A 27753-nucleotide genomic window follows, 5' to 3' on the forward strand; every position below is an offset into this window, starting at 1 on the left:
CTAAGACCCATGATATGAAGTAGATCCTTGCCATTTTCTCCACACATAGAACATGAGTAAGGACCATCTATTACCCTTATCCTCCCTAAATATTTCCTCCTTTCTCCAACTGCTAAAAACTACCAATCTCTGATATATACCGCTTAATTTCTTCACTATTGAAACCCTCCTAAAATATCTGGGGATATATCATATCCCCAGACCTCCTTCCATTGCTGGTAAACGCCGAGGCCGTGACTTAAAAGTGCTATTTCTGAATCTCCTGATCCTCCACCAAACCTTTTACTAATTTTGCTACTTTTTCCGCTTCCAGTCCCATCTCCTTCCCTTTGTTCCAAACTCCTGATAACCCGCAACTATTTAAAATTGATCTCACCTTGGAAGCCTATGAACTTTTTTTTTTCATCCTGCAATACCTACTGAAACGCTGCATTTACTAATCTATCATTTGGTAAAGCAGTCATCTTTTCTGAGTATTCTATCATTCTAACCCATTAATTACCCTCAATGGAAACAATCCTAGATCACCCTTTAATACTAAACTATTGAATTGTCCACTTAGTCCTAAAAGTCTCGTGAAATGTCCTAAATAAATTCTTGCTACTTTTTCCCCTTTTTCACATCCCTGTTCTTAGATGCCTAAGTGGGCTCTTCAGTAACAACGAGGAAGATTTCTAGCCCCTCCAACTGGCAATTTGCACTTCATCACTCCACCTCCCTCAACTTGTAAACTTACACCCCAAATAAATAAAATCTTTAAGTTCTTTCATCTCTTTCCCTTTAAATGTAACTTATTCTTTTCCCTTTCTCCTTTTCCAAAAACTAGTTTAACTAGTTTTTCGTTTGAAATAGTTCAAAGAACATGGAAAACTCGAAACGACCAGAAATAAAAGGCAGCGAAATAGTCCGGCTGATCAATAAAAGAATTGTTGTTGTAAGATGAACCTAATATGTCATATTATTTCAAAATTGACACATTGTAGACGTATTATAGACAAAATATGACATATTTCGGATAAATTACAAACAAAATATTGACAAAATGTGGCTGAAATTGACAAATTTTCGGGTGCTTAGGGGACATATTAACGGAACAGAAAGTTTGAAACACTGATTTCTTACGTTATATTCATTGTCAACCCTTTTATATCCTGCCGGCCATCTTCAGCAGGCTAGTGAAAGGAGTTGTTCAGGATATTTTCAGTTCCCTCAACGGGGAGCTGAAGATCTCTCCTGTGGTAAACTTGGGTAGGTACTTTTGATTGGCTAATTAGGTAAATGACCTGTCCCCTCTGATGGAGCTGTCTTCCTTTTTGGATACTGTAGCCTATTTAATTATCATGGTCATTTTCCAGACAGTTTTTGATCATATTGTCCAAGACGTAGGCACAGAAGCATCAGAAACATTTTCTTGGAAAATAGTTAGGTTAGGAAAATTGATCTTTCAGAAGGAAATCCATGGCCAAAAACATTCCGAAAGAATTGTCTAGCTAGGCTAATAGACCATGTTAATTGTCTTCTAATCTCTTATGTTGTTGGAATTTGCCTAGGTGACTGACTAATTTTTAGTTTTTATTCTCTAGTTTTGGGTATGAAAATGTAATTCCTTTTAGGCTATTAGGTAAAATTCTAGTTTAGTAACTTCTTGCTATCTTAGAAAGGGGTTAGGTTAGGAAAATGAAGCTTTCAGGGATGTGTCTACAGGTCAAAGTATATCTGAAATTTTAAGCCAAGTCATTTTTTCTAAATTTAGGAAGTTTCATTTTCATATTTAGGAGTTTCATTTTCCTAACCTAATTGCTTTCTGAGATAGCAAGAAGTTACTAAATTAGGATTTACAGGCTACTTGACTGAAATTTTAAGCCAAGTCATTTTTTTTCTAAATTTAGGAAGTGTATTTGTTGATCTTGATTGGGGTTGAACTAAGTTGTAAAGCTGAGAATACTGGATTTTCACTTCTGCCAACATTGGCATACAAAGAAAATTGTTTGGTCAGATAGTATTTGCAGTAAAATTCTAATTAATTGACTTCTTGCTATCTTGGAAAGGGATTAGGTTAGGAAAATGAAACTTTCAGGGATGGGTCTACAGGCTAAATATTGTCCTGGGAAGGTATTTTCAAGTTCCCACCTCTACTCCTTCTCCCTCTAGACTAGAGGGTCCTAAAATTTGCCTACATGACAGGTCCTATACCTATTGAAATTTTGACAAAACAATATTTTACCTTAATTTTCAGTTACTAGTTGCTTTTTCTCTGACTTTAGTTCTGAAAATGCAATTCCTGTTATTTGAGTAGAATTTTGAGCCATATCAATGTTTTTTTTTCCAAATTTAGGAAATATATTAGCATATCTTTAAAACCTTATAAAATGAAAGTAAGCCAAGTTATGAAGCAGAAAAAAATTTTGTTGTACTTCAATTATGCAGAAGATTTATTTTGCAAGGTTTCATAACACATCTTTAAAGGTCAGGGTCCTCTAGAGGGAGGAGTGGAGGTAGTTGCTTTAAAATATCTTCTCAGGACTTACTTTAGTCTGTAGATTCATACCTGAAAATTTCATTTTCCTAACCTAAACCCTTTCTGAGATTGAAAGAAGTCAATTGACTAGAATTTTACCATATTTGCAAATAAAAGAGCTGTGTACAAATTTTGATTAAAATCCATCCAATTTTCCTAAAAATAACACAAGGTTATGAATATCAACTTCAGAAGAACCATTAAATCAACTGGTTGGGCTAAAATAGAAGTACATACAATACCTTTTTATTTAGCCTAGTTTTCAATGCATAGTAAGCCAGTTTTTGCCATGTTTGTAAAATTTTACAATGTTTTACTTTCATAACACAAAGATTTTAAAGGTCAGTGCTCTCTGCAGAGAGAAGGGGTAGATGTAGGTATTTCAAAATATCCTCCTTGGTCCTGGGACATACTTTAGTTGATAGACTCATCTCTGAAAGTTTCATTTTCCTAACCTAACCCCTTCCCAAGGCAGTAAAAAGTAGCCTAGGTAAACTAGAATGTGACCAGAAACACTTTGTAATTCTTGTTTATGTCTTGATGTACATTTTATTTACCAATGATTGTTAAGTTTCTATGACAACTCCTTTTACACTTCTTCTATGCCAAGATGTTTATTTTTAACTAGTAAGTAATGCATTGTTCTGGCATCACTCATTACTTCAGTAGTACTATTTTGCTACCTGTTATTTCTGGTCATTTTGAGTTTTATATGTTCTTTGAACTCTTTCAAACAATATGGTATCTTACAGCTTCAATCAGATACTTTTGGGAAGGGGGATTAGATCTCTTCATTTAGGTCACTCTTAGGTCACATTATATGTTTCATTAATGAAAGTTCTTAAGCCAAACTGGCCAGACATGACAATAAACAACAAAGAGTGATGAAACTCTACAAAAAGAAAACTTCAAATGAGACAACAGCCAGTAGAGAGGAAAGACTAAAACAATGCAGATATTTTGCCTGTATCCAAACAAGGCATCCTCAGCGCAAGATAGAAAATTAAAAGAAAACTAATCTAAAAAAATAAATAAAAACCACCACCAATAATAATAAATATGATTGTCACTACTTATCCACATAGGGAAAAGCAGCTATTTGAGTTACTTCAATGAGAATCAAAGAGCAACTGAGGAAAAATTAGTAAAATTGAATCTTAGTTAATTACTTTAATATCATAGATTGGGTCAATATTTAAATTCCCTGTGAATATTGACCCAATTTATGATATTCTTTTGAAAAATGAACCAATAGTCAATGGGGGAATTAAATTTTACACAATCACCAGGGGACAAGTTTACCCACTAGACCAAAAAGAGTTGCTTCAATATTTGCTTACAAGATGATTATTTTGCAAAAATCAAGTATTTGTACCTTATGAATGGGTGATTGACTCTTAATGCAATTTGGTCTTTAGAAGGATCTTGTGCTATAGAACTTATCATTTTAAATCCCAACCAGATCCAGTGACATGCTTACGAGTGGAAAGATTGGGATGAAACTTGATGGGAAGAATAAGCACAAGTTATAGATACATGACTGACATAATTGTTCTCTGTATAATTGAATGGATATGTTCTCTGTAGGGCAGCTGGGGGTTGTTAATTTGGAAAAATTAGAAAAATTGAAGTATTATAACTTAAAAACAGGTGACTGGATCTTAATTATGTTTTATATTTAGAAGGAACTCCTGTCTCAGAGCTCTTATTTCAAATCCAGACCAGATCTGTTGACATTGGAGGGGGAAACTGGAAATTTAGGAAAACGCTTATAAATGTTGTATACATGATTTACATAACCTTGCTGGATCTGCTCTCTTTGGAGGAGTTAGGGGGTGGGGTTCAGTGCTTTGGCAAGTTTGGTGCTTCTGGATGTGCTAGGACAGTGAAAATTGGTATGTGTGTCACAGGGAGCTGCACAAATTGACTTGATAAAGTTATTTTCTCTGATTTGACTATCTGGAGGGCTGAAGGGAGAGAGAAAATTAGAAAAATTGAGGTATTTTTAACTTACATGTGGGTGATTGGATCCTAATGAATCTTGATATTTAGAGGAACCTTGTGACTCAGTTCTTATTTTAAATCCTGACTGGCATTAAGGCTCTGATTTTCCTTTTAAAGCAATCTATTATATTCTTAGAAACTTGACAGCTCATACCATATGAGCTCTTGGCTCTTTCAACCTTGTTACAAGTGCCATATGAGCTCTTAGTTCATTTCCTGAACTATGTAATATTTTTTGCACCTAAATTTACATTATTTTCAGTTAGAGATACATCATTTTCAAAGGATTCTTTTATAAATTTGAGTCTTTATGACCAAATTGTGTTTTTATTATCTAGTTAATATCCTGAAAAATTTGTCAAACTATTTCCTACAATGCATTATTTTCAATAAATATGTCCTTTGTTTTTGTCCCATGGTCTTCAATAACATGGGCCAACCAGTGCCTCTTTTTCCTTTCAAAACCCATATTGTAGTGCGGTATTTAGGAAAATTCTAAATCCATTCATTAAAGTTTATATATAAGGAGGGTCAATTCTGCCCCAAAAGTTTTAGGGGGTGGGGGGCGATCAAGGAATTTTACCTACTGGCTGGTTATTTTACCGACTTTTAATGTCAATAATTAGCATAATGCTCATTTAAATGTAGTGTGTAAAATCACTGAATGTGTTGGTACAACTGTTTTGCTTACCAGCCAAGATTCAGATTTTGGTGCATATCATGTTACTATTTTAATGCTCATTATTTAACCAAATGAAAAATTGTTGCGCCATCTGTAAACTTACAGCAGGAGTGATTAAAACTGCTGTGTTTAACAAACAAGTTTGCCTTTTCCGTAGATGACATGTCAGTATTTTTCTGGTCTATATTAAACCAAACAAAGAATTTTACTGCCATCAGAAAAATTATGGTTCTGTGTTTCTTGATTCTACTGACCCTTTTTTAATTGAGTGACCGAATTTTTTTTTAGGGGGGGGGTCCCCTCTTCCTGCCCCCAAACATGATGGCCCTGGTCAGATGGCTTGATAGAAAATAGTGTCTTGACATGTTGAAAAATTTAAAGGGAGCAGTTAATCTGGACTTTTCCCAGTTAAAGATAGGGCCACAATTAGTGATATGGAAAGATACCTTAGTATCCAAGGGCTTGTTACTGTGCACTTCAGGGAAGTCATCCAATCCATCAACCATATTCACAGATGGCCAACTCCATACAAGGACGCACAGTGACGTGGGATATTTTAGGCTTTGGTAAGGGCTCTCTTGCTTTCCACAGAATTGTTTTGTGGTCTGACATGCCAACAGGCCTAAGAGAAAAAGGGGGGGGGGGAGTAAAAATCATCAAAATTTGTGAGGATAAGGTCCAATATACTCCCCAAAGAGTGGGTGGGTATGTGTACTACTTGTTTTAAAGACAAACAAGATGATGACCAATAGCCTGGCTGCTGTATATATTTCTCAGGTGATCAATAGTCTTTTAGAGGTAGAAAACCAAGTCACCTCAGTGGCACAATAATCTTTTCATTTAAATTTATGCTTGCTTCAAAATTGTCACCAAAACTAAATTCAAATCTTCAACTAATATTTTTGAGTAACCAAACAGATTTGATTATAACAGGGTATACTGCTACAAACTATCAAACATATCCTTCTCTTCTACCCCCCTATCTATACAAAAGTAGAAACCAAAAAGGGGTTGTGTCAGCTGTCTGTAAGGGCAATGTTTAGTGTCCTAATGTTGCTATTTATTGGGTTAGGGATGGGGTCCAGTGGCGTAGCTCTGTAGGTGCAGCCATAGTTGACACAACTTCAAAGTGCCTGGAGAAATCTGGGGAAGGTGCCTGAAAGAACTGGATGGCATGCTCCCAACCCCCATTGCATGTCCTGGCTGAAAGTCTATGAAACAAAGGTCAGCACGACCAGGATAGAATTTTGTGTTGCATTTTTCCTCTCTTTAAAATCGTTTTTCCTCTCTTTAAAATACCAATTTCTTGGAGGAAGTCGTTTTTTCATTGGAAGGATGTGATAACAGTAGATATAGGTTTGATGTGGTGTTGAGGACACCTCATCATGTGCCTCATCATTTTCTTATGCCTGTTTAAAGTGTAATAAAGCTGGGTATGTTTCCATGTTGTATCCAGGTGGGGTAGATATTCGATTTCAAATCCACTTTGTGAACTCTTGTCAGACTTGTGCCAGAAATAAAAAATTGGTATCATATAAATTGTAGACAAAAGACATCAAACACCATTTGTTCATATGCAAACAATTTCAATAGACAAGACTAGCAACAAATCCAAATTAAAATAGTATGCATTAGCTTTATAGGCTATTTTAGACAGAAAATTATTCTTTATGTAAACACATTCTAAAACCACACTGACTTTGCATGACACATGAAACAAAAAAAGGGGTATAATAAATAAAATCAAATCATGGTACCATACATCTCAAAAGTCAGCATCACACTTGAAAAAATTTAAAAACCATAATCTTTGTTTTTCTTTAAAACCAAACAAAAAGTTGAACTTTTTTTTCAGCCTGGAAAGGGTAAAACTGACCATATACTGGGTACTGGCGTCTGCAGTCCCATGTTCATGTGGGAAGTTTTACACTGGTAGGACCCATCAACAACTGGGGGAACTATTGCATAAACACAAAACTTCAATAGATAAAGCCTGAAGTTGAAAAATAAAAATGACAGCTTTGATTCTGTTTTTAGACGTCGACATTTTTTGAACCATGATCCTTTAGCTCTTTTTGCAGAGGCGATTTAGAATATATATATATATATATATATATATATATATATATATATATATATATATAGAAATACAGTAGATATTTCCATAAGCCCAATTTATAATAACTTCATGTTAAAAGATTCAATCAGTATCTTCCCCCTGTCTAATTTAAGACAACCTGTCCACATATCTAATGAAAATCAAGGTTGTAGGCAGGCAAAATCTATTGCTAAGCAAAGAATTTTGTCCAATTCAATTGGTGAATTGTCTCACTTATTCTGGCTGTTTTTATTATTATTTTTTGCTTTGTTTCATAAATTATTCTTTGTGGATGCAGGACTATTTCTCTCCCAATACTGAACTTCAATCAAAAGGATTGTTATCCACTCTGATAATTAGGTTATTTATTTGCAAATTTTTTGGGGGGTAGTGCTTTTTACATTGTGATAGTACTTTTAAGAGACCCTGAGTAGTACCATTAGTTTTGTTGGAGTGGCAACCCAACAAACAACTGCTCTAATGTCAAAAAGAAAGTTTCTTTGTATTGCATTGTGTTAGGTAATAAAAACTGCACTCATTACCTTAATAAAAAATGTTAGACAATGCATATAAACTCTAGCCATGTTTCATTCTCAACACCATCAACAGAATAGCATAATGTATTATGAACTACTGAATCTGAATGAAAAAATCATGAAGGAGATCTAATGATGGCAATTGATATGTTACAGCCAAGGATTACAAGAAAAATCCCAATAGAAATGATAAAGTTATTTTGTAACATGACAAGGCTCAACCAAATGTTGTAGCATCCATTAATATATGCTTAGAAATGCCCAAATAGAAGTCCTAAACCCATCAATAAGTTAAGTTGGATTGTTTTATAGAAAACAGTCAAACAAGTCACATTTTTCAAAGATTCTCTCTGAACCCCTTGCTAATTAGTATGGAATTTTTATCCCACCCAAACGCTAATGAAACATTTTAAACTCCTTGGTGTCACGAACTTATAAAATCTTTAGTAGGACATTCATGTTTAAAGAATTCTAGACTTTCCAGACAAAGGAAAGTCAAAACTGAATTTTTTTTTTTAAGTGGATTAAGGTGGTAGATTAACTTCGAAATGGCCAAATGTTGACAAAACTTTAACTATGAAAAACCAAATAGTCTTTGCTGGATCATCAAAGCTGAGAGAAAGTGGGTCATCGCAGATAGGATTTATAAAGAGACCTATATCACACGTTATATTATAGGCACCTAGTTTACACGTTTACACTCCATATGATTATCCAATTCCATCCCTATACTTTAGCCATTTTTTTCAGTTTTTTGCTTCCACTATCTGAATAGTATTTTATGCTTGGAGAGAAGTATATTTTGGTGTATATGATAAAGCTGATAGCAAGAAAGGCTATTTTCTACAGGCAGCCTTGAATACCACCACATTAAATTCAGCACAGAGATATATCTTTCCTTCAACACTATCTTACAAAGGCATTGTTCTCGCAGATACTAAGGTGTAAAAGAACGCTTTGTAATCTTCAGCAATGGCATCTTTTTTGGGTCTCAAGATTCTTCCTAACCGTTGTCCCTCCTGACGTCTAGAGCCATCATGGGCGGATATCTGGATAAGGACATAGGCATCTGGCAGGTCAAAAGAAGTGTCAGCAATTTTACTGACGAAAATTGTATTTACTGCTATGTTGTTCTTAAACACTTGAAGAACTTTGATTCGTTCAGCTTGTGAAGTAGAGCCACAGAGGAAAGGTTTTCTAAGAGTACTTGAGTAGAATTTGAGTGCATACACATTGTCTCCAAATTCCTCCATGGAAAGTTCCCCCAAAATATCCCCCTCTTCTAAACCCCTATCCCCAAACCTGAAACCCCCTGAAAACGTCTGTACACTTCCCAATACCCGTTACTATATGCAAGCGCTGGTCAAAGTTTGTAACTTGTAGTCCCTCCCACAGGGACTTTGAGGGAGTAAGTTGTCCCCAAATACATAGTTATAAGGTTTTTCGACTACGCTGAATAAAATAGCTATCTCAGAATTTTGATCTGTTGACTCTGGGAAAATAATTAGCGTGGGAGAAGGCCTAGGTGCCCTCCATTTTTTTTGGTAACTTAAAAAGGGCACTAGAACTTTTCATTTCCGTTAGAGTGAGCCCTCTCGCAAGATTCTAGGACCATTAGGTCGATACAATCAACCCTGGGGAAAAAAAAACAACAAACAAATAAACATGCATCCATGATGTGCCTTCTGGCAAAAAGAAAATACAAAATTCCACATTTTTTTAGATAGGAGCTTGAAACTTCTACAATAGGTTTCTCTAATACGCTGAATCTGATGGTGTGATTTTTATTAAGATTCAGCGCCTTTTGGGGGGTATTTTTCACTATTTTCTGAAATAATGCAAATTTTCTCAGGCTCATAACTTTTGATGGGTAAGAATAAACTTGTTGAAACTTATATGTTTAAAATCAGCATTAAAATGCGATTCGTTTGATGTAGCTATTGGTATAAAAATTCCATTTCTTAGAGTTTTGGTTAATATTGAGCTGGGTAGCTCTTTACTACAGATCGTTACCACGAACTGTTTGATGCCAAGTCAAGCTTCTCCCGATTTTACTTCTCTTTTGAAAGTTCAATATTTTCAGTAAAGTGTCTTACATTTTGTGTAAAAGTTTGTGGGGTTTGCATCTCACTTCTGGTCTTCGATATTTTTTGATGCATATCAGTAATAATATACAACTATATATCTATATATATATATATATATATATGTATATATATATATATATATATACATATATATATATATATATATATATATATATATATATATATATATATATATATGTATATATATATATATATATATATATATATATATATATATATATATATATATATAAATTTATATATATATATATATATATATATATATATATATATATATATATATATATATATATATATAATATATATATATATATATATATATATATATATATATATATATATATATATATATATATATATATATATATATATATATATATATATATATATATATACATATATATATATTTATATATAAATATATACAAATATATATATATATATATATATATATATATATATATATATATATATATATATATATATATATATATATATATATCTATATATATATATATATATATATATATATATATATATATATATATATATATATATATATATATATATATATATATATATATATATATATATCTATATATATATATAAATATATACAAATATATATATAAATAAGTTGTCTGTGTGTGTGTCTGTCGAGTGCCGTCATGTTTTTGTGTCGACTGACGTCATGTTTGTCGACTGACAAAATTACAGACCGGGACAGCGGGATGCAAATGACGACCGGGACATAGGGAATATAAATGACGACTGGTACACTCAAAGAGAAAGCGACCGGGACACAAGGAATGTTCGATTAGCAATCACCATCAACAAAGCACCGGGACACAAATAACGACCGGGACACAGGGAATATAAATGACGACCAGGACATAAGTAAAAAAAAAACTAAAAAAAGGTAAAAACTACAAAAAAAACTAAAAACTAATAAAAAAAACCAAAAAGCTAAAAAACTAAAAAATAAAATAAAAAAAAAACTGAAAAATAAAGGAGAAAAACAAAACTAAAAAAATAAAAATAGAAAAAAACTAAAAAGGATATTGCCAAATCAGAAAAATGATAACAAATGTTGAGAAAAATTTCGGCTTTTTCTCTATTTAGGTAAGCCGACTACTTTAAATAGACATTTATGAGTTTTTGATCGTGAAATTTCTGTAATACTATTTTTTTTATTTCCTTCATATAGGCTTAATTTATTAACTAGCTTTATTACCTTTATTTCTATTTTTATCATCATTTTGACTGATTACGTTTTATCGATTCTTTAATAAACTAAAGAAGAAGTAGGGGTTTTCACAAACATTACTGACAACCGTTTTTTTTTTTTTTTTTTTTTTTTTTTTTTTCAATATCACTTGAGACTCCTTTTTTTGTGTGTGTGTGTTATTTGAAATTTGGAAGAAAAATAGAAACAAAAATTGGAATTGTCGTTATTCTAATGATGAAAATGGATGAAGCAAGCTAACTTTTAAGGTGTTTTGACGAAAAATCCAAGAAGCTATTGGTTAATGTCTTAGTATTGAACTTAATTTCTTCTTTGGCAGAAAGAACTTTATCAGGTTTTTTTTTTTTTTTTTTTTTTTTTTTTTACTTAGTCGAGTTTTTATCAGATTATCCGACTGTGAAAGTCAAATTTTTTTTCCTGAACTTCTTTGTTTGAAGCCCTCTGTGTATTTCATAATGTATATTGCTCATTTTTAAAGTAAGAAGTATTCTATTCCCATTCGAACAAAAGATTGACATTAATTTAGTTCCAAATGTTTTCTTTGAGCTCGAATATAAGTAAAAGACTCTGGGCTGGCTATTTCGACTTTTAAATCTAAAAATATCGAATATTCTATTCAATTGGAACTTTGATGTATTTATTCATTGTTCATATTTTGCCCTTTGTTCTTCTATTCTTTTTTTCCAATTATCCAATGCATATTTCTTAGGACAAAGCTGCTGGAGACGATGAAGCGCAAGTTATAGATGAGAATTTCTGTACTGCCTTGGAATATGGCCTCCCCCCAACTGGTCGCTGGGGTATGGGTATTGACAGGGTTGCCATGTTCCTAACGAACTCAAATAATATTAAGGTAAGATACTAGCTTTTGTACTTTTTTGCATGCAATACCTAAATAATGATTATTAGATTATTATTTTGGCATGAAATAAGGCTATGTTTTTTTTTGTTTTTTTTTAGGATCAACTGAACAATCCACTTAAATTCGTTAAACTAAACAATGTATACATTAGAACTAAACATTGTGTTCAACAACGAAAGTTAACAATGTAGACAATGTCTTTGTATGTAAAGCTTTCACGATGTAATAGTAAAGTGAAAGTAAAGAGCAGCCGAGGCAGTGTTCTATTTCAGTGGCTCATCAGGCTAATAGGGAAGTATTCCTCAAAGTTCATCCTTGAGCCTTCTTTTAGGATTAGGAACCAGTGTTGCATTGTGTAATATCTATGGGGCTCGACCAGTGGGCCAAGCAGCTGATACGCCATTGAGAGATGAGTCAATAACATCAGCAGCGAAAGTATTTATAAGCATCTCTGTGACACCACCTGGTCCTGGTGCTTTGTTTCATTTAAGGGATTCCCTTACAGTTTTGATCTTTGACCATATGACAGTATATCTGCCATAAGGTCTCTGACCTTATGACTCAGACCTTAATGTGGTAGTTGATTTGGGGCCAGAACCAATACTTGTTAAGGGGTTTTTAGACAGTTAGTTTTGTTGGCAATCGTGAATTTAATTTGTTTTTAAAATGTTGCCTTTACCATCAGAGTTTTATTTTCATTTCTTTAATTACATTTACCAGTTATTTTCTACTAACCTTTTACTAATTTGTTTGAAAAGTCTTAACAATAGAGGAACAGAGAGGCTACTTGCAAAGGATTTAATGGCTCAAAAATTTTGTTTTTTTATTGGCTTAAAACTTTGCTCAGGTTTTAGATGCAATTGGATTATAGAAAGGCTTTTCTTTAGATCGTCTTTTCTTTTCTTTATTTGTAACTATTAATTTAATTTTCTTATGAAATAACGTCACAGGTGTGCAACATCGGAGCTCGTCTGGAACTCAGTTTTGCAATCCTTCCACTTCTTGCCTTTCTTATTTCTCACTCAACTCTCTTTTTCAAATGTTGGTTGGGTCTCTCAACTGCTGTAATCGGAATTCTTGTTGTAATGTGACGTTTCATGTGACATATTCTTTGTGATGTTTCATTTCAATAAGGAGGATTATATCTTTGGTAATCCAAGTGTTATTGTCGTGGAACTTTTCTGCCTGGGACTCCATTTGCAGTCTCATTACGGAGATGGCACATGCAGCAAGATGGCTAATTTTATCAATGGTTGTACGAGGAGTGGCCATGTTCAGAATATCTTTGAGCTTTGTAGACAGACGTGTGATGCCCCTGTTCACGCCAGAATATTCAGTTCTTTCGCAGTTGTCCTAAAACACGATCTTGTCATGATGTTACAACGCACGTTATAACCCAAGCTGTAAATAATTTGAATTAATTTGAACTTTCCGTTATATTAAGACACATGCAGAAAGAACGATAAAGGGGAAACTCGTATGCTGATACACTTGGCTGGAATGTCCAACATATGAAACACTAAAATGACTAAAATATCACACTCCTCCGGGAAGAGTTTATCAAAAGATGTGCATAGTCTCTGTTAATACTGCTTGTTAATTATTTAGCAATTCACAGGAAATTGCAAGCTTGTTTTATTAAACTTTGTAACTATTAAACCAGAACTTGAATATATGCTTAAAAATTTTTAATAACAATTATATTTACTGCCGCGGTAGCGAGCGTGTATTTCTTATCTTTTTAATGTCATCTCCGCTTACAGTTGCTTGTATGTATGCGTCAGTTACTCTAGTTGTAGGAAGAAGATAGAAAAAGAAGAGTCTCATCCTAGGCAGTGCAATAGCGCTGCCTAAATAAAGACCGATGTGGGCACAATGTATTTTTATTTATTTATTTCTTTGTTTAAACCAGGGCACTTCGTATCGAAGGAGTTGTCGTAGAAACTTAAAAAAGAGCTCATTCAATTGGAAATTGAAAGGGCTAGTGCCCTATTTAATATTTGTAAGTGATTGGAGGGCAACTGACCCCCTTCCATCGCCCACCATTTCTCCAAACACATCCAATAAAATTTTGAAATAGCCATTTTGGTCAATGTAATTGAAAGGACTGGAAATTATGTCTTTGAGGATGACAATCCCCAAACCTCAGGGCAAGTCAAGATATTTCCCGGGGTTATATAAGGTACATATAGAAAGGTCGGTCGTAAAAACTTCAGAGGAGTCTTGTTTGATTGGAAATAAGATGTTCTATTTTTAAGATTCAGAGTGATCGGAGGATGAACCCCCCCCCCCCTCCTATGCCTCGTATTTTCCCGAAATGAAACTGAGAGAAATTTTGAGATGGTCATTTGTTGTCAAAGAAACTTCGAAAACAGCTCGTTCGATTGGAAATTGAAAGAGGCGATCTCCTTTTAAATAGTCGAAAGTGATTGGTGAGCAACTACCCCCCCCCCCTCCCCGCCCACCATTTCCCAAAACACATCCAATAAAAATTTTCAGATATCTATTTTATTCAACGTAATTGAAAGGTCTGGAATCATGTCTTTGAGGATGACAACCCGCCACATTTCTCAGGGCAAGGGATGTAAGTTATGTCCTGTAGGCGCACAAGGTTAGATAGAAAGTGTGATCGTAATACCTTAGGAGGGGGCCCATTGGACTGGTAATCAGAAGTTCTATTGCTCTTTTTAAGATCCAGAGTGATCGGAGGGTGGACAATTCCCACTCCTCGTATTTTCCCGAAATGTATCTCATTTAATTTTGAGATGGCCATTTGTTGTCGTAGAAACTTCGAAAAGGGCTCATTCGATCCGAAATTAAAAGGGGGAGTGCTCTTTTAATAGTCAAAAGTGATTGGAGGGCAACTAACCCCCGGATCTTAATTAAATTTGATATTTAGAGGTATATCGTGTCTTAGAGCTCTTTTTTTTTTTTTCCCCGACTGGATCCGGTGACATTGGTAATTGGACCTATACTCTTGGATAGCTACTTGATAGCTACTCTAACCGGATCGGATCCGCTCTATTTGGGCAAGTTGGGGGGGGGGTAGTTCTGAATAATTAGAAAAAATGAGGCATTTTTGACTTACGAAGGAGTGATCAGATCTTAATGAAATTTCGTATTTAGAAGGACCTTGTAACTCAGAGCTCTTATTTTAAATCCTGACCGGATCCAGCGTCATTGAGGGGGAGAGTAATACAAGCCTAAGATACGTGACTGACATAACTGGACTGGATCCGACGACATTGTGGGGAGTTGGGGGGGGGCCTAAAATCTTGGAAAACGCTTTGAGTGGAGGGATCGGGATGAAACTTAATGGGAAAAATAAGCAGAAGTCCTAGATACATGATTGACATAAATGGAACGGATCCGCTCTATTCGGGGGTTGGGGGGAGGGTTAATTCTGAAAAAAAAAATCAAAAAATGAAGTATGTTTAGCTTACGAAGGAGCGATCAGATTTTAATGAAATTTCATTTTTAGAAGGACCTTGTAACTCAGATATCTTATAGTAGATCCTGACCGGATCCAGCTTCATTGGGGGGGAGTTGGAGGGAACCGGAAATCTTGGAAAACACTTAAAGCAGAGAGATCAGGATGAAACTTGGTGGGAAGAATTAAAACATGTCCAAGAAACGTGACTAGCATAACTGGACCGAATATGCTCTCTTTGTTGGAGTTGAAGGGGGGGGGGTGAGGGGAGTTATTCAGAAAAATTCGAAAAAATGAGGTATTTGTAACTTACGAACGAGTGATCAGATCTTAATGAAATTTGATATTTAGAAGGATCTTGTGCTTTAGAGCTCTTATTTTCTGGACCAGATCTGGTGACATTGAGGGGAGTTGGAAGGGGGAAACCGGAATTTTTCAAAACCGAAACGAAATTTGAGGTATCTTTTTCATTTCGAATTGAATCCGGGGAAATGGGGGGGGTGGAGTGGGAAAATAGAAATCTTGGAAAACGCTTAGAGTCGGAAGATTGGGATGAAAATTGATGGGAAGAATAAACACAAGTTATAGATGCGTGATTGACATAATTAGAATAGATCTGTTCTCTTTGGAGGAGTTGGGGGGGGTGTTAATTTGAAAAAAAATAGAAAAATTGAGGTATTTTTAACTTAAGAGCGGGTGACCGGATCTCATTGAAATTTGATATTTATAAGGGACTTGTGTCTCAGAGCTCTTATTTGAAATCCCATCCAGATCTGTTGACACTGGGGAGGGGGGAGTTGCAGGGGGAAATTGGAAATCTTGGACAACGCTTACAGTGGAGAAATCGGGATGAAACTTAGTGGGTACAATAAGCAAGTGTCCTAGATACGTGCTTGACTTAGCCGTACTGAATCCGCTCTCTTTGGGGTAGGTAGGGGGTGGGGTTCAGTACTTTGGCGAGTTTGGTGCTTCTGGACGTGCTAGGACGATGAAAATTAGTAGGCGTGTCAGGGAGCTGCACAAGTTGACTTGATAAAGTTGTTTTTCCCCGATTCTACCATATGGGTGGCTAAAGGGAGAAGAAAAAGCAAAAAAAATGAGGTATTTATAACTTACGAGGGGGTGATCGTATCTTAATTAATTTTGATATTTAGTAAGACCTCGTGACTCAGAGCTGTTATTTTAAATCCCTGCCGGCATTAAGCCTCTGATTTTTCTTTTAAATCAATCTATTGATTCTTAGAGTTTTGCTAGTATTTGAGCTCTTGTTTCTTCCGGCCTCGTCACAAGTGCCATATGAGCTCTTAGATCTTGTTTTCTTTTCTTTTATCTATCGAAGCAATATGACTTGGCTTTCGTAATAAACTTTCACGTTCGAAGGAAGCAGTCACCCATTTCAGTATTTTAAAGCCTAAACTTCATAGAGGACCGAATATTAATTCTGTTTTTTCTAATAATAATATTAAGTCTGGTTTTATGTTTTAGCCCTCTTCTCCTCTTTGTTTATTTATTTTTATCTCTTCTTTACATGTCTTTTATCTCCAAAGGATTAATGTCCTTTTTCTTTTCTAGGTTCAAATCAGAGCTGAGCAGTAAATTTCGATCATCCTAATTCTGTTTAGTCTGTACCGTCTGTTGCCGTCTTTTTGTGTGATAGCATTCATTTTCACAGAAAAAGGCGCTGCAGCAGACCAGACTTCTTGTAATTGTAAATTTTAAATAAAAATCAAGGGTTCTCAACCTTAAGTTAGTTTCATTCTCCATGAAATTCTTGTCTATGCCTTTTTTCTCCCCTTTTTTAATATTTAAAAAGAAATAGAACCCTTTACTTTTTTAATAAATTATACTTTTTTCTCATCCCTCGCTAAACGAGTTTGCTGCTCATTCAAGCTCTTATGCTCCTTGTACAGCCTCTGCTTCTCAGCCAAGAAATCGTCTCCTGAGTCAACAAACAATCAATAAAATAAATTCGAGACATTTTATTTACTCTTTATTTAAATAAAGATTTAAAATCTTGTTTATATAAAACTCTAGTATTTTGTATTCTTAAAGCTAATCATATCTACTAATTACTCCTCCTAGAGTCAGGAATTTTTTTAAGGAACCCTGATAAAAAGGTTGAGTCGGTTGTGAAGGTGATCTTACTCAAAATCACAGTCCTAGAATTGTTTTTGTGTTAGAAAAAGAAGTACCGTATCTTTACACTCATGAATCTACACTGCTGAATTAATAGAATTATGATTATAAAATAGATAAATAGACTGATAGGTCGCACATAATTTTAGAGCAATCAATAGGCAATGCAAAACTTTCAGTCTTAATTTTGATAACATAGAGGAGCGGATTTATGCTACGGGGAAGAGTTCAACCTTGGAAAACCCCGTACTCTCATAAGAATCAAATTAAACTCAAGTAGTTTCGGACATCTAACCAAGGCTTGGCGTGTTTCCATAAGAATCTTTGTGGAAAACTAGGAAGTGTCCTAGTTACTACAGAGAATTGTAACACATTTCAAGGTCTATATATCAAATATATGTAAACAGATAACAGTTATCTCTCAAATATAGAAATATTTTAAACCCTTAAAAATTTGCAGACAAAAGGTATTAGTTGTGCTATAATTATGCTATTAAAATGAATTGTGAAAGATTTAAAAAAGATTTTTTCACAAATGAAGCTGAACAAGCAGCTACCTCTGTTTAAAGCACATGTTTTTCAAATTTCCTATTGAGTTTCTGCCTTTTTGACAACCTGGTTGCACAGATCGACTTAAGGTTTCCTTCAATTTGGTTTAATAACCACCTTCATATTATTTGAAAATATCAATTTATTAACCTCAGCCGTTCCTGAGATAGTGCAAATCAGTGTTTTCACTATGGGGATTTCCCCCCCTAAAATGGGGATTTTTTAAGTCTTTGGGGCGAGAGTTTTTTTTTAGCGATTTGGGGATTTTCTAGGGATTTTTCCTCTCCCATGGACTTTTAGGGAAATTTTGGGGGTTTTCCTTTAATTTGTTCATCACCATCATCTTCTTGATCAGAGAAGCAGGATATTTCGATTTAGGATCTGTTTCCTTGCGAATTGAACTTAGAATCACAGAGAAGAACTTCTTCAGTTGCTTAAAAATTTTTATCACCACACAGTTTTTGAGATGTACAGGAGTCCTAAGTAACAAACTTGCAACAAAGAACTGTTTGAAACAGTTCCATGCTGATGTGGGCTTCAAACAATAATTTCAGCTTGGACTGTTCTCGATTAATGAAGTCATATGGTTTGTCATTTTTGGGTTATTTTTTCATAAGATTAATTGGTAGATAGCATGTCATTTTTTTACAGGTCAGATAAATAAAGTTATAATGTATTTTGATAGTTTTATAGGGTATGTAGTTGTTCTTACTGTAGTAAAAAAATTTTGACAAGCATTATATGTACGATTCTTATTCTCCACAGTACTTTTATGATGTTTACGATTTTTGTGCAAAATCAAAAAAACTTGAACTCGAACTTGTTGCCAGCTTTATAAGTACTGACGTGAATAATAGAGGTAGGCTATAACTATTCGAACACCTCTCTTACCGTTTCATTACCCTAGTTTAACAGACAAACCAACTGACAGCCGTTAAAAACTATGGCAAACGTATGAATAAATGGATTATGTGTTTTTGGTAAGCCAACGTACCCAGGGGAAAATCATGAACCTTCATACTATAATTGGTAAATTTTTTGTTGTTCATTTTTTTTACTTACAAATAAAGTGAACATACCACTCGATGTCTTTTTTTTTATGTTCTTTACAAATATAACAATCAATTCTGTCGCAAATTCGAATTTAAGCACAATTTGAGCTCTTCAAACCAAAATATTTCTAGTTTTGGGGTATAAACAAAGCTTAAAACATTGGTCTCAGCATTGAACTTCCTGCAGAAGGACTATGTGGAATCAACTAGTGCTTTAGAAATCGATGTGAACAATCGGAAGTTTTAACTTCCCCTTGAAAGCGTTTACTTGGGTCCGAACGGACAAGATTCCCTCTATACGTTAAGGTCAGAGACGGCCGTCCCCCCTGATTCAATCGAAGTAGTTCTCAAAGCTGCACCGGCGTTCCATATCAAAGCAGTAGGCCAGATACAGAAAAGGTTCCATTTCGAAAACGACATTTACAAATATGCTGAAATGGTTGACCCTGTATCAGCCCGATCACTTCAGCTTGCCTCTCTGCTACCTTTTGTTAGGAAGTATGGACAGATCCCATGGGACGAAATCAAAACCGAGCAAGAGTGGAGGAGGCAGAGCCTCATCGATATTGAAAACGTCAAAACAATGGATTCCGTGACCTGCTGGTGTTTGGTATTGGTGAAAAAAACTTCTGCCGGAACAGATTTTGTATCCTAACCTGAAACCGACAGTATTATTTATTTCCACTGTTTTATTTTTAAACATCAATGTCGAGAGGTTTTTCAGTGCTGTAAAAGTAGTAAAAACTGACCGACAGAATAAATTGAAAACATTAACTTTGCGGGGGATTCTAAAAGCAAAATATGGAATGAAAAGGGCTCAAGAAAGTGTGTAATGTGTAAAAAATGTACAAAAATTTACAAAATGCCAGAGCCAAAATTACGCTTTTTTTCAAAAAGGAAAGCTGTCAAAACATAAGTTGTGCAGCCAAAGTGTCGGCAGCTTTCAAATTCTATCGAATTTTACTACTGACAGCCTTAAAAAAAATTTATATCTGTGCTTTACACTAGCAATTTTTAAGGTATAATTTTACCCAAGTGGGTTTTTGTGGCCAGTGGCAAAAAATCCCATACAAAAAATGTTGGACACATCAGGTTCTGATTACGTTTTACCAGTTACGATTGAACAGTATAAAACATCTTGTACTGTAACCTACATTACAGTATTACATTTTCTTTTCTATTTGCTTAATATTATTTGAAGTATATATGAAGCTATTTGTATTTAGCTGATGATTAAAAAGCACTTTAAAAGGCATGACAAGACATTCTATTATGGTAGTGATAGCTAGACTTCAATCTAAGAAGCCAAAATATGTTACCTTTCAATGGTACGGGTAAAATGAGATAGGGAGAAGCGTTTCAGGGAGTAATTAGAAAATGGGAGACCTTTAGGGATTTTGGAAATGAAGATGGGGATTTCTAGGGATTTTTCTGCTCTTTATTAGGGATTTAAAAAATGAGAAAGTGTAAACAATGGTGCAAATTTACTCTTCCCTGACCTCCATGTACACGGGTGCCTCGTTTTGTTTTGGCCCCCTCCTTACCATTTGATGGTAGTTTCAATTGAATACCAGTAAGAGTTTCTGAAATATTAAAGTTACGCCATTTTCATATTTAATTCAGTATATTCTGGCAGTTTCGCTGAATCAAACAGTTCGTGGTAACGAACTGTAGTAAGGAGCAACCCGGGTCAATAGTCACCGAAACTCTAAGAACTAGTATTTTGATACCAATCGTTGCATCAGAAGAATTGCATTTTAATTCTGATTTTAAATATAAAAGTTTCACCAAGTTTTTGTCTTACCCATCAAGAGTTACGAGCCTAAGGAAATTTGCCTTGTTTTAGAAAATAGGCGAAAACGCGCCTAAAAGTCATAGAATCTTAACAAAATCACACCATCAGATTCAGAGTATCAGAGACCTTTAATATAGAAGTTACAAGCTTCTATCTACAAAAATGTGGGATTTAGTATTTTTTTGCCAGAAGACAGATCACGGATGCGTGTTTTAATTTTTTTTATAGGGGTGGTCGTATCGACCTAGTGGTCCTAGAATGTTTCGAGAGGTCTCATTGGAAGGGTAATTAAAAGTTCTAGTGCTCTTTTAAGTGACCAGGAATTGGAGGGCACCTAGGCCTCCTCCCACGCACATGTTTTCCCCAAACTCACCGGATCAAAATTTTGAGATAGAGATTCTATTCAGCCATTCTTTATATATCTTACTCTAAAACCTTATAACTATGTCTTTGGGCGTATGATACCATAATAATACACAATATTATCACAAAGAAATAATAAAAATTGCAAAAATAATAGTGTGAAAATAGATAGATAGGAATTTATTTAATGCTCTGAAGTCACAAGGGCTATGATCACAAAAAAACAAAAGCAGCTTATGCACATTCAACATTAATTTCAGCAATTCCTCCCTCCCCTCCGTGCCTTTCAAAAATCTCTTCGTCATTCCCAGCTTTATATATTTTACTATCTTCCTTATTGTCCCATAATTTTTAGGTTCCATCATCGAAACCAACCTTAAATCCTGTAATTAGGGACTGAGGGCCATGATGTGAAGTAGATCCTTTTGATTTCCTCCACGCATAGAACATGAGTAAGGACCATCTATTACCCTTATCCTCCCTAAATATTTCCTACTTCCTTTAACTGCTAAAAATTACCGATCTCTGATATATACCGCTTAATATCTTCGCTATTGAAACCCTCTTAAAATAAATATCATATCCCCAGACCTCCTTGCATTGCTGGTAAAGGCCGAGGCCATGACTTAAAAGTGCTATTTCTGAATCTCCTGATCCTCCAGCAAACCTTTTACTAATTTTGCTACTTTTCCCGCTTCCAGTCCCATCTCCTTCCCTTCTTTCCAAACTCCCGATAACCCACAACTATCTAAAATTGATCTCACCTTGGAAGCCTATGAACTTTCTTTTCATCCTGCAATACCTCCAGAAACGCTGCATTTACTAATCGATTATTTGGTAAAGCAGTCACCATTTTTCAGTATTCTATCAATTCTGACCCATTAATTACCCTCAATGGACGCAATCCTAGATCCCCCTTTAATACCAAACTATTGAATTTTCCACTTAGTTCTAAAAGTCTTGTGAAATGTACTAAATAAATTCTTGCTACTTTTTCCCCTTTTTCACATCCCTGTTCTTAGATGCCTAAGTGGGCTCTTCAGTAACAACGAGAAAGATTTCTAACCCCTCCAACTGGCAATTTGCACTTCATCACTCCACCTCCCTCAACTTGTAAACTTACACCTCAAATAAATAAAATCTTTAAGTTCTTTCATCTCTCCCTTTAAATATAACTTATTCTTTTCCGTTTCTCCTCTTCCAAAAACTAGTTTAACTGTTTTAAATATTTTACCTATATTTTATACTCATCAAATAACTATCTAAAATCTCCAACATCTTTTGCAAATCCGGAGCCAATTTTGCAAACAATACTATGCCATCTGCAAATTATAAACATAACATCTTCAGTACCATTAAACTTATCATAGGGACATTTCAATTTCTAAAACACTCCAAAATATCATTAATAAAGAAAGAAAACACAATTGGTGATAGAATAACGTTATAGTAAACAAACTGTTTAAGGCCTATCTTACTCAAAACTGGGCTAGAATAAAAACTATTAATCCATCGTTTTAGACAGCACTCTACAAAATAACTTGCTAATACAACTTCCCAGATTTTTTCCTGTAGTTCCTGTGTAGGTTTCATTCTCCTTTCCTAAATAATAGGATAATAAACGATATCTGCGAGTTTTGTAGCCAAAGAGGTGTACTTAGAATTGCAGAGAATATCGATGCAACTGCTGTCAATATAGATGCTCTTTATCATTTCAACAACTAAGTTTGTACTATGTCGATGCCTGGTGCTGAATTCCCTATCATTCTTTTTAGGGCCATATTTCTGCTAAATGCCAAATATCCTCCTGTCCAACCAGCTCCTGTAGTTTAGGGTCCTCTGAATCCGACTTCATATTGGCTGTCTCTACTAAACTATCAATCACCTTTTCAGATCTCTCTTCGTCCCCTTTGGTGCAAATCCCTTCACTTTTTTGTTCTGTGTAATCTGGCCAGGTATCAGTGAGAATAACTGAATCAGTCAACCTTCTTTCCATTGATTTTCTAACTAAATTCCAGAACTCGATTGCATCATTCACGCTAAGTTTTTTTCCGTTTTTTTTTGCTCTCCTCTTCCAAACATCTCTCTTTCCACTTGCGTAGCCTTTTATAACCCCATTGCTTGTCCATAGAAGCTTACAACTTTTTTTAAGATCAAGTTACTACTAGCCTTAAGCAATGTGAAAAATTTTTAAACCATTCTTCTTTTCCTCACAATCCTTGTAAAAAAAAACTCATAAAACCAGAACTCCTACAATTTTTTATCCTACATTCCAGTTTATTTCCTCTTTTACACAAAATTACTGTAAAAAATTCAACAGAAACTGCTATATCCCCTTGCTATTTTCCTGCTCTTCTGAATAAATGAATACAGTCCTCAATCTTCAACTACTTGAACTTTCAACTTCTCTTTACTATCATTGTCAAACCTGAACCCTTACCTAGGCCCAAACTCCTTACACATCATTCCTTCAACCCAAATATTTTTATTCTAGCTCTCAGCCCATCCTTCCCCTCTTAATTGAATCCTAATATGCATTTCATCTGACCGATCCAGTGCCATTAACTCAAAATCTGAAGAACCAGAAAAAAGCCTCGGGCTAACAGCCCCATAATATATAACACTTGAATGTCTACCCAAAAACATACAAAATACCCCACTCTTTTATCCTTCCCTGTCTTTCCAGGCAAAATAACTAGATTCTGTTTCCGACAAAAATCAGATAATTTCTATACAAATTAATCTTTCTTTGGTTACGTTTGCTCATCCTCCTCATTATCAACGGCTCAATCATATAAACTCCATTCACTTATTCCGGTTTGAGATCCACCTCCTATTCACGGGCTCTTTCTTCCTCCCCTCCATGGTCGTCAAAATCCCCTAGAAAAAGATAATAATGGGACAAAAACTATTCTGAAATACTATCCATATCCTTTTCTAGTATCTCCCACGTATCTTCTTCACTAAAAGTCCTGATTTTTGGTGGTGAATACACTGAACAAAAATAAACGAGTTGCTACAAAGGATACGCGCACCGATACTAGATTATATGATAAACTTTTTAACCGAGATTCATTTAACTGTATTTTTGTGATGAACAATGCAACCCCTTCATAGATTCTACCATTAGATGGTCATATGGGCTTTTAATTTGATGGCTATTACGCTTGGGAGTTGCTACAGGAACAACAATAGATTATGTGGAGCCTTATTTAATAACCAGAGTTTCAGTGTTTGCCCCATTTAGTTTGTTATCTCTACTAAGCTCCTCCACTACACTAAAGAAAGCATGAATTAAGGGATGAAGATCCTGAGCTTGATTTTCAATAGCAAGGTTTGTCCGCATTAAACCAATTACTTTCAGAAATCTAACTTGTTATTAAATTTTTGTGGCACAGCTACATAATCAGGTCCACAGTAATACGTAAGTCAGGGATATACGTAACCTCCACTACATATTGTTTATCAAAGCTATAAGTAAATTGCTGTTGACCAATATATAGCTTTTAGCCGTTTAGTCTTGCTACTCTATTTTCTCCTCTAGTATGTTCAAGAAACGGCTTGAAGCAGTTCCGTATAGATAGTTCAGGCCCTGTATAATCAGGGATGACACCAACCCCCCCCCCTCACCCTTCAAGTAAACCCATGACCACAGTGTAATATCACGAATGTAACCGCTTGTGAACTAAACCACCATTGGTCGCGTGCCTTGTTTGGCGTTAGATATATTTTATTGAAAAAATAAAAATACATATATCACTAGTGCCAAAGTAGTGCTAAAAATATATGTTGCACCAAATCCACTTAAGTATTTACTTTCTACTATTTTTTACATTTTTATTGTATTTTTTGGAATCGCTTGCTCTTTCCTGAAAACAACTATTTACATATATTCATGAAATTATTTGTAGGTTTGTATTTTCCATCTATAACAGATTTCAATTTTCACTGATGTTACGCTACAGTCAACATTATAGACAAGCAGGCACTTTTTTTGCAATCAATCGCTTCCAGCATCCGGAAGTCAGGCAAAAACATTTAATTATTTATCAAATATTACCAACTAAAGACGAAATGTTAACAAAATCAAAAATTTTGATTCTTGATGTCTTAGAATCAAAACAGAAGCCAAGCACCTAAGATGCATTTGATCAGGTGGGAAAGAGCAATATGACCAAAATATATTGTTTTTATTATCATTTTCTTATGAAATTTTACATACGTAAGAAGTTGTCGTAAAAGCTTAAAAGGAGTTTGTTCAAGTGGAAATTTAAAGGTCTAGTACCCATTTTAAGAATAAAAATTGATTAGAAATCAACCAAACACATTTATTGGAAATCAACCCCCCTCCAAATCATTTCCTCAAAACATCTAATTAAAATTGTGAAATCGTCATTTTGTACAACGTAATTGAATAGTCCAGTATACGTATTTCTTAGGTTGATGTATCCTCCCCCCCGCTAAGCCCTCAGGGCAAGGCTTATGAGATGTATTAGTTGCTCATTGTTCACATTTTAGGTTTTTATGGAAGGGGTGGTCGTATAAACTTCAGAGAGGGCTCGTTGAATTGGAAATCAGAAGTTCTAGCGTACTTTTTAAGAGCCATGAATAATCGGAGGGCGTATCCGATAGAAATTTCTAAATGGTCATTTTGTTCAACAAATTGTTAGATGACTCAATAGAAAGTATGGTCATTTAAAATTTAGAAAATCTTTCCTTATTGGAAACTAAAAGTATGAGTTCTCTTTTAAAAACAAAAGTAATAGGAGGGGAACTAACTCCCTCCCATAGCTCTCTTTTCCCCAAAAGCATCTAATCGAAGATGTCAGATACCAATGTCGTTTGAAATAGTTCAAAGAACATGTAAAACTCGAAACGACCACAAATAAAAGGCAGCGAAATAGTCCGGCTGATAAATGATCAATAAAGGAATTATTGTTGGAAGATGAGCCTAATATGTCATATTTTATCATATTATTTCAAAATCGACACATTGTAGATGTATTATAGACAAAATATGACATATTTCGGATAAATTACAGACAAAATATTGACAAAATGGGGCTGAAAATGACGAATTTTCGGGTGCTTAGGGTACATATTCACAGAACAGAAAGTATGAAACACTGATATTATGCATTATATTCATTTTCAAATTTTTCTTATCCATCCAGCCGGCCATTTTAAGAAGGGAGGAGTGAGGTGCAAGATATTTTCAGGTCTCCTCATCAGGGATCTGAAAATATCTCTTGTGGTAAACTAATTTGAGCACTTATAGCCTAATAGGCTAATTAGGTAAATGAATTGGAAAATTGTAGTTGATTGACTTCTTGCTATCTCAGGAGCGGGCTAGGTTAGGAAAATGGAACTTTCAGGGTTGGTGTACAGGCTAAAGTATGTCCTGAGAAGGTGTTTTGAAGTACCACCTCTACTCTTTCTCCCTCTAGAAGGCCTTGACCTATGATGACCTTCAAAAATATGTGTGTTAATAAAGTGAAGCCTTACAAACAAACCTTCTGCTTTAATGAAGTAGCCTACAACAAAATTCTTTCAGCTTGACAATTTTGCTCAATCCCAAATTATAAGGGTTTAAAGGTTTATAAGAGTTTTAAGGTTTAAAGGTTTTTAAATAGGTTTTAACGATTTATAAGGTTTTAATGATATGCAAATAGCCTACATTTCCTTAATTTTGAAAAAAAAAACATTGATATGGCTCAGAATTCTACTTCAATACCAGGAATTCTTTTTTTAGAACTAAAGACAGAGAAAAAGTAGCTGGTAGGCCTAGCCTAACTGAAAATTAAGGTAAAATGTTGTTTTGTCTAAATTTCAATAGGCATTGGCAAATTCTGTCAAGTAGGCAAATTTTGGGGGTCTCTAGAGGGAGAAGGTGTGTAAAGATTTGTACTTTAAAATACCTTCCTTGGATATACCTAGCCTGTAGACCTATCCCTGAAAGTTCCATTTTCCTAACCTTACCCCTTTCTGAGATTGAATGCAGTCACTCAACTAGAATTTTATCAATGCATAGTCCCTCTGATAGAGTTGTTTTCCTTTTGATAGCCTACTCTTTTAGTTATCATGGGTGTTTTACAGACAGTGCACCCCATATTGTCTGATATATAGGCACAGAAGCATTGGAAAAATTATAGATAAACTGCTTTTTACCAAGTTATCTTGAAAAGTGGTTATATAAGGAAAATTAAACTCTCTGAAGGGAAATTAGGGCCAAAAACACCCTGAAAGCATTGCCTAGCCGGTCTTTTAGCCTATGTTAGTTGTCTTTTGATCTCATTTGGGTTAAATTCTAGTTAACTGACTTCTTGCTCTCTCAGAAAGGGGTTAGGTTAGGAAAATAAAACTTTCAGGGATGG

General features: G+C 34.7%; 1 protein-coding gene and 1 long non-coding RNA gene across 2 annotated transcripts in view; one reads left to right on the forward strand and one right to left on the reverse strand.

Moving 5' to 3' along the window:
* LOC136030179 (protein Mpv17-like) overlaps positions 1–27753 on the reverse strand; it is a 104869-nt gene that overhangs the window by 44979 nt on the left and 32137 nt on the right. The window lies entirely within an intron of this gene.
* On the forward strand, positions 1123–17512 carry LOC136030172 (uncharacterized). Its single transcript, XR_010618207.1, has 3 exons — positions 1123–1248; positions 11902–12045; positions 17057–17512. It is a non-coding gene; the product is annotated as an uncharacterized LOC136030172 (long non-coding RNA).

Source organism: Artemia franciscana, chromosome 8, assembly GCF_032884065.1.
Source record: "Artemia franciscana chromosome 8, ASM3288406v1, whole genome shotgun sequence".
In the NCBI taxonomy this organism is placed as follows: Eukaryota; Metazoa; Arthropoda; class Branchiopoda; order Anostraca; family Artemiidae; genus Artemia; species Artemia franciscana.